Here is a 7,482-nt window from a genome sequence, read left to right as displayed (position 1 = left end):
CACACATGCAGCTGAGTTGGATTAATGCTGCGCCTGGTGCAGAGGTGGCATGGCAGAGCTGCCGGTTCTCCAGCAAGCCCTGCGCTCGTTAGACAGGGAGCAGAGCAGACCTCTCCAGTGGAGCAGCCAGGATGAAAGAGCTATTTCTGCACGGTGCTCTGGTGGGCGTGCGGCTCTCCAGCTGCGTTGACTGACTCTAGAGACAGTGCAAAACCAGAACAGGAGAGTCAGGCTGCAGTGTGATCTGGGACTGAGCCTGCATGTGCACACACGCTGACTGGGCTCAGATGCCCCAACCGGCACAGAGTCGGTGCTGCTGGTATCACAGAGCCCTGGGCCTGGCAGGGCCGTACAGACTCCTGGTTTGAATGCATGCTAGGAAGTGGACCCTGGCCACGTTATAAATTCCCACACCCCTTTTCTTTTGCTCTGTAATTAATTAAATCAAATAATATTCTCTGATCACTTCATGTCACACCGAGACATGCAACCACGAGGGCACAGCTATGCGTGCGCACAAACCCCCACTGCCTTAGCTATAGCACTGTGCTCGCTCCCCAGGACACAGACATGCATTTTTAAACTCTTGGCTTGATTATGTGGCTTCTCTCCAGGTCTGCTCTAAAAGAAATGAGGTGCTTGGCTGCCAGGGTAGCAGGCATTTGCCTTTAAAAAGCAGTTGACATAATTGGCTTGTCACAGCCATGCTTGACAATTCAGGCATTGTTGCATGGCTGACTAGCCTACGATTAACGAACTTACTAAAATACTTCAATGGCTGGATCCCTCTCAGCCCTGTGCGGGGGCTTTAACTTCAGTAATTATCCTGACACGCACCTGCCAGCTAAGAACAGGTAACTAAAGGCTTTCATGCAAGTGAATGCACAGGAAACGAAGACTTGTACTGCAGTGAAGCCAGCCTTTCCAAGCCATGCAGCAGCTGCTCAGAGGACTGGCCTGTGAGTCATCCTAGCCACATAGTTCCTTCATTCCTGCCAGGAGCAAGGGGCCGTCTGTACTGCGATTACACACCTGCCGCTGGCCTGTGCCAGCTGACTCAGGCTCGCAGGGCTCGGGTTAAGGGGCTGTTTAACTGCCAAGTGCAGATGTCCGGGCTCTGACTGGCACCCAGGGTCTAGGACCCTGCGAGTGGGAAGGTCCCAGAGCTCAGGCTGGAGCCTGAGCCTGAACATCTGCCCTGCAGTTAAACAGCCCCTTAGCCTGAGCCCAGGTCAACCATGGGGGGCTTATTGCAGTGTAGACGTACCCCGTGTGAGCTTTCCACCCAGCTCTGCTCAGCCACAGGCTCCTGAGCTCCAGTCCAGGGTGCCAGCTTCTCAGACGTCTCTGGCCTACCCAGGGTTTTTTCGGGGTAGGAGGGTGCAGTCTGATATGCCAAGGCCCTCCCTTTAGAGGTGCTGGGCGGCTGGAGCTGGGCCCCAGGCCCTGAAGCTGAGGCAAACCCACTGGTCACTGTGGAAATGCTGGAGCACCAGCTCAGCAGCCCAGCCTGTACAGTGGGGAGGTGCCACTGGCCCCACCAGAAGCTTGTCAGTCGGCTGAACTGGGCCTGCCAACCCGAGAGAGCCCACGGCAGCTCCTGGAGTCCCTGGGGAGCAGAGTTGCTGCCAGGCGCTGTGTGCACTTCCTCTGGGATGAGGGAGGAGATGGTCCTGACCCACCCCACCCTCGGTGGGGGGATGGTAGCTCTGCGGGGAGCTGCCCCCGTGTTCTCCGCTATTGCTGACCCTTATGCGGGGGGGCGGGGAGGATGCTCTTCAGGCCCTTTTCTTGCCTTCCCAGGCACCCTTGGAGACTCCAGCCACAGCCTGGGCCCTCTCTGACCCTGGAGTTACACGGCTGCCCGTGGCGTCGCTCCAAGCTTGCCCTCACAGCCCCCTGGAGCTCGGGGGGCAGCACTAGGCGAGCGTCATGGCCCTGGGCCAGCAGGGGCTGGGAAGCTGTGATGGGCATGGGCCAGTGCTGGCCAGCTGCCGCCCATTCAGCCAGGACTGTCCTGTGGGGACTCTGTGGGGCTGCCCTGTAACCAGCTGTCTTGCTCACTCAGCACAGTGAGACCGTGCCAAGTGCAGGGTTACGCGCCACCTTGTCATTATGGATCAAAGCTGGCAATATTTACCCTGCAGGCACTTCGTATTTTCGGCTCCAGCCAGCAAGGCTGTTTTATGAGACCTGCTTGGTTTGATAAATATATTTTGGTTGCTTAAATAAAGGGAAAACGAATCCTGCTGTGTGATGCTGAAATTAATTCGAAGCATTAATCAGCTCAGGCTCCTTCGGACACACAGTCAGCACCGACTGTGCCTTCCAGTTCGGTCATGGGCGTTGGCGGGAGTAAACACACCCACTAGGAATGAAATAGAGGCTGGAGTGCTCAGGGAACTGTGGGCCAGCAGCTGCTCCCCGTCACAGGGGGATCCAACCTGTCCCACAGCCCCTCTACAGAGCTGGAGACGCACCAGAGAGCTGGAGCAAGGATCCAGCACTCGAGTGTCCCTTCCAGCCCATGCCTGGTCTGTAGGACGCTGTGCACTGGAGTCTGGGTTGCAGCTGCACGTAACAGAAGCAGGGCCAGGACAGAGATCCCCCCGCCCAGCTTTGCAGCTGCACCCGAGGGTGATGTGGGTCCAGTGTGGGTGGCAGCGAGATGTGGTGACAAGGGATGGCCCTCTTGGGGGACACAGGCTGGCAGTGGAGCAGACTCAGGCCACCCATCGTCAGCAGCTAGCAGCAGGAAAAGCGAGTTTACGATAGCCATGCCAATAACATTTCCTTATCGTGTTTTCAATGAAAAAAGAGGGAAATTTTCTGGTGTCACAATGTTGTTCTGCAGCCCCCTGAATATGCAGTAATAGAGCCAATAGAAGCATTTTGTAAAGGTCATTTCTGGGTGTTGGCTTCTGGGGCCAGCACAGCCCCACTGCAATGTGTCGCACACACTCCAGTGCCAGCTCCGGCTCCTCCAAACCCGGCTGTTGCTGCCATGTTTGGGGCACTGGGCTCAGAGGCTGGATCCTGAATACAGCCCCTGTAAAGAGCGGCCTGCAGTTGCCTGAGCACGGATCAGTTGACACAGCTCCCTTGCTGGGCATTCCTCCTTTGAGACCCATGTTCTGGGGGTGATGTCACAGGGAGACTATCCAGGTAACCCCTCCCCTCCAGCAGCAGGTGTCTGAGCCTTTGGTCCTGCTCTTAGCAGGCAGTTGGACTAGATACCTCCTGAGGTGTCGTCCAACCCTGATATGATTCTATGATTTTATTCTGAAGGGGTCATTCAGCCTGGTTCAGCAGCACCATGTGTTCATTCTGCACTTGTAATGAATGGACCATCTGCCACATAAGCTGTGCACCAGCTCTGGCAGCGGCCATGTCACCCAAGCAGCCTGCAGCCTAGCGCACCAACTTCCCTGGCTTGAGACAGACAGCTGTGCATCAGCTCCTTGCTGACGAGGCTCTGTCTTCCTTTTGAAAGGGGCTCCGACCTACCGAGCAGCATGGGAAAGCCATGGTGGCCTCTGGGCACAAGAAAGAACCCCTGGGTCCAGCTCCTGGCAGTGCTTACCCAGGGCTAGGCATCCAGGTGAGTCAAACCTGGCTGTGAGCATCCACACTGAGCTCAGACCCCCACAGTCCCACTGGCGCTGCTCAATCCAGGCTGGGCACTAGGCTTTCTGGGGGCACACGCCCTGGTGCTCAGCACTGTGCAGCCCTCAGAAACGTTTGCAGTGTATTGTGGGTCAGACTGGCTGTGGACCAATGGGAACACTTGCAATGTGGGTTAGGTGTGGACATGCATTGCTGTGTCCCTCCACCTGCCTCTCCCAGCTGTCTGCCACTAGCCTATGAACACTGCAGGGTGCCCGTGTGCTTGCAGGGCTGAGCCCTCAGCCTGCAGGTTCCAGCTCTTCCTAGGCAGCCAGGAGGGCACAGAGTGAAGCTCTGGAGGCTTTAAAACCCTCCCCACATGGCTACACTGCTGCTGAGCGCTGGGGTCTCTCTGGCTGTCCTTTGTCCTAATGAGCAAGCCCCAGTCTGGGAGCTGATGCCAAAGCCCCACATCCGCCTGGTGGAGCAGAGAGTGTCATACTTAGAAAATAAAAACCAGCAGGATCTTATTCAGATGATAAGGCAATAAGCCATGTTTATTGTGAATACAGCAAAAATCAGAGTATGCAATCAGTTATAGCTACAACATTCTATTCACTCGCACAGCCATTCACACACACACAGGTTCTGCAAGGTTGTTATTATAATTACCAGCTGAGGAACTGCTCATGCCAAGTCACTGGCCAGGTAGCCTGGACACAAGGATGGAGCCGGGCCTTGTCAGATGTGCATCTGATGCTCCTGGAAGTTGGTTGCAGAACTAGACCCAAAGTCCTCAGTCTTTAGGCCTGTTTTTATAGGGATCCATCCTCATACAAGTCTCTGGGGTTTGCCTCGTCACGTTGTTTTCAAGTTTGAAATGTGAATCAATCACGCAGATGGCACAGCAATGACAGTTTGTTGTTATCTTGCTCTTCAGTTCTTCGGGCCCCCTGTCCTTGGGGCGGTTGGGGGGGGATTCTGATATGCCCTCGGCGTTATTGGGGTATCTCGCCCAGCGCATTCTTCGTCCAAACGGTCCTGTCGGAGGATAGTTGTTTTTCTTCCTCCAGAGGTGCTGTTTATTATGATTTTAAGGCTGGCGCCTCAATCTTTTTTGACCCATCCAAACATACAACCGCAATCACACTCTATTTCACTTAACATCTTTATCCTATCACATCTACATTTCATTACCTGTTTATTCTTTAATATAACGGTTCTAAACTCGGACTCCAACAAGCCTATTCCTACCACATATTACATATGAAAAGAAAACAAGCAAAATAAAAATGCAAGAGTGGGGTTAACAGATCTTATCCCTGAGTTCAGAAACACAGTCCTAACAAGAGCTGTCCTTAATGGTAATCTTATCACTTTAAAACAGACTTTTTGTCTCGGGATGAGATTCTACAATTAACACAGACTTTGTACACTGACAGACACATTTCAATTAGCACAGCCTCAGCCGGCTGAGAGGCGTATTTATTTCTAATCGTCAGACCAAATCCAAAGGGGGGGTCTGTTCTGGCCATTCTTTCTCACACTTTCCCATAATATAAATGTATTAATTATTACTGTAATTCAACAAGGGAAGCCACTGCGTGACACTGCTGCTCAGCTTTGCTACGCTAGTTGACTTTGGTGGCAAAGTTTACTCAGTTTACTATGAGGTGGATTTTTCCTCCATGGAAGGATGGCTCCTGGGAAAGGAGCAAGACAAACTTCAACAAATGATGTTTCACAGGCCACTGTTCTCTGGCTGCCACAACACGGCTGTTGTCAGAGAGACGGCCTGCAGCTGTGGTACCAGTCGGTTTGAGCTGTTCAAAAGCCAGCATCGGGGCTAAGAGCAGAGTCCCAAAGCACGGCAGGTAACACCTGACCAAACCGTGCTGTTTACAAAGTATCCAACTTTGTTTCCAGCTCCCTGTGGGCACGGCTACACTCAGTGCAAGCCCAGATTCTGAACTCAGGCTCAAGCCGAACCCCCCTTTGCTCTACACACAAATTGAGTTAACCCAGGGCTTGAACCCAGTATCCCAAGGGGTGGAGGGTCCAAGCCTGAGTCAAGCTGGGACCCAGGGTTCAAGCCCTATTGCTCTGCAGTGTAGACATAGCCCCTCTGGACTTGTGCTCTGCAGTCCACCAAATGTATCCCACAATCCCATGGGCCGACTTTCCGTGTCCTTTGAACAGTCACATTTCCTCACAGTGCACCACGCACAGGGCTTTGGGTGGCGCTAGGAAGGCTGGGATCTGGGTGGCAGGAATAGGGCCATCATAATTCAGTGTAGACCCTGGCGACCCAGGTTAGGAACCAGGCTGTGACAATTCCTAACCTGGAGTTACAAATGAGTGTAGACTCTCAAGCCCTAGGTTGACAGACCCAGGGTCTGACACCATGAGTTCTGCTAACCCTAGCTTACACTGCAGTGTAGATGAACCCTAAAAGAGTTTTTACATGTGTATTTGCTCATGATCCCAGTTCTTCCATACACTGAATGCCCCCTCCCGCTCCATCGCCCCAGACTAATCCATCATGCAAGCTGCTCCCAGAGCGTTCTTCCTGTCATGTCAGCACTGCGCCAGGCAGTGCAGAGGAAGAAAATGAACAGGTGTAGTCCTGTCACACTGTACTAGAGCCATATACTGACTCTGTAAGAGCTCTTTCCTCCTCACAACGCTTTGCAGACTATGAGCCTGATCCTGCACACAACCTTTCAAGGCGAGATGAGGGCACATTGCATCCAGCAGGATTGGTCCATTCACAAATACAGCTCCACTGCAGTGCACCCACCCTTGGGGTGGAGGGCAGTAACTGTCAGACAATGTATTGCCCAGCAGAGTGGGGAAAGGGCAGCAGGATAAGCCCCTGCATCCAGAGCAGCTGAGGGGGTTGTTACTTGCCAGGCAGAGCAGAGTTCGGTGCGGAGTCTAGCACACTCTGTGCACTGTAACTGTCATCCCACTGCAGGATGAGGGGCTGAGCCAAGCCCCTGCACCCTGCCTAGCTCAGACATGACGCTGGGGAAAGTACCTACCCCAGAGCCAAATAGTCCCAACAAAAGGCCTTGATGGGAATGCAACCTGACTGCCATAAAGAGACGAGGTGGCAGCCAGCCAAGTCCCGCCCATTTCCATCAGCAAAGTTAGCTTTTGCAGACTCCTCCCCTAACCCTGCCTCCTCTGACACCCTGCCCCTAACCTCACCTCCTCTGACACCCTGACCCCTCCGCTCATCCTAACCCGGCCTCCTCTGACACCCCTCCCCCTCCGCTCACCCTAACCCCGCCTCCTCTGACACCCTGACCCCTCCGCTCATCCTAACCCGGCCTCCTCTGACACCCCTCCCCCTCCGCTCACCCTAACCCCGCCTCCTCTGACACCCTGTCCCTAACCTCGCCTCCTCTGACACCCTGTCCCTAACCCTGCCTCCTCTGACACCCTGCCCCCTCCGCTCACCCTAACCCCGCCTCCTCTGACACCCTGATCCTCCCCCTAACCCTGCCTCCTCTGACACTCCGCCCCCCTCCGCTCACCCTAACCCCGCCTTCTCTGACACTCTGACCCTGCCCCTAACCCTGCCTCCTCTGACACCCTGTCCCTAACCTCGCCTCCTCTGACACCCTGCCCCCTCCGCTCACCCTAACCCCGCCTCCTCTGACACCCTGCCCCTAACCCCGCCTCCTCTGACACCCTGTCCCTAACCCTGCCTCCTATGACACCCTGACCCCTCCGCTCACCCTAACCCTGCCTCCTCTGACACTCTGACCCTCCCCCTAACCCTGCCTCCTCTGACACCCTGCCCCTAACCTCGCCTCCTCTGACACCCTGCCCCCTCCGCTCACCCTAACCCTGCCTCCTCTGACACCC

General features: G+C 54.7%; 1 long non-coding RNA gene across 1 annotated transcript in view; it reads right to left on the bottom strand.

Annotated features, from left to right (window-relative positions):
- Positions 1–4,145: 4,145 nt before the first annotated feature.
- The window catches only part of LOC142047247 (uncharacterized), a 6,197-nt gene continuing 2,860 nt past the window's right edge, over positions 4,146–7,482 (bottom strand). The window contains exon 2 of the long non-coding RNA XR_012656442.1: positions 4,146–4,647. This is a non-coding gene — a long non-coding RNA (uncharacterized LOC142047247). The remainder of the gene's footprint in view (positions 4,648–7,482) is intronic.

The sequence above is a fragment of the Chelonoidis abingdonii genome, chromosome 8 (assembly GCF_003597395.2).
Source record: "Chelonoidis abingdonii isolate Lonesome George chromosome 8, CheloAbing_2.0, whole genome shotgun sequence".
NCBI lineage: Eukaryota > Metazoa > Chordata > Testudines > Testudinidae > Chelonoidis > Chelonoidis abingdonii.
This window is presented reverse-complemented; position numbering and strand designations above follow the sequence as displayed.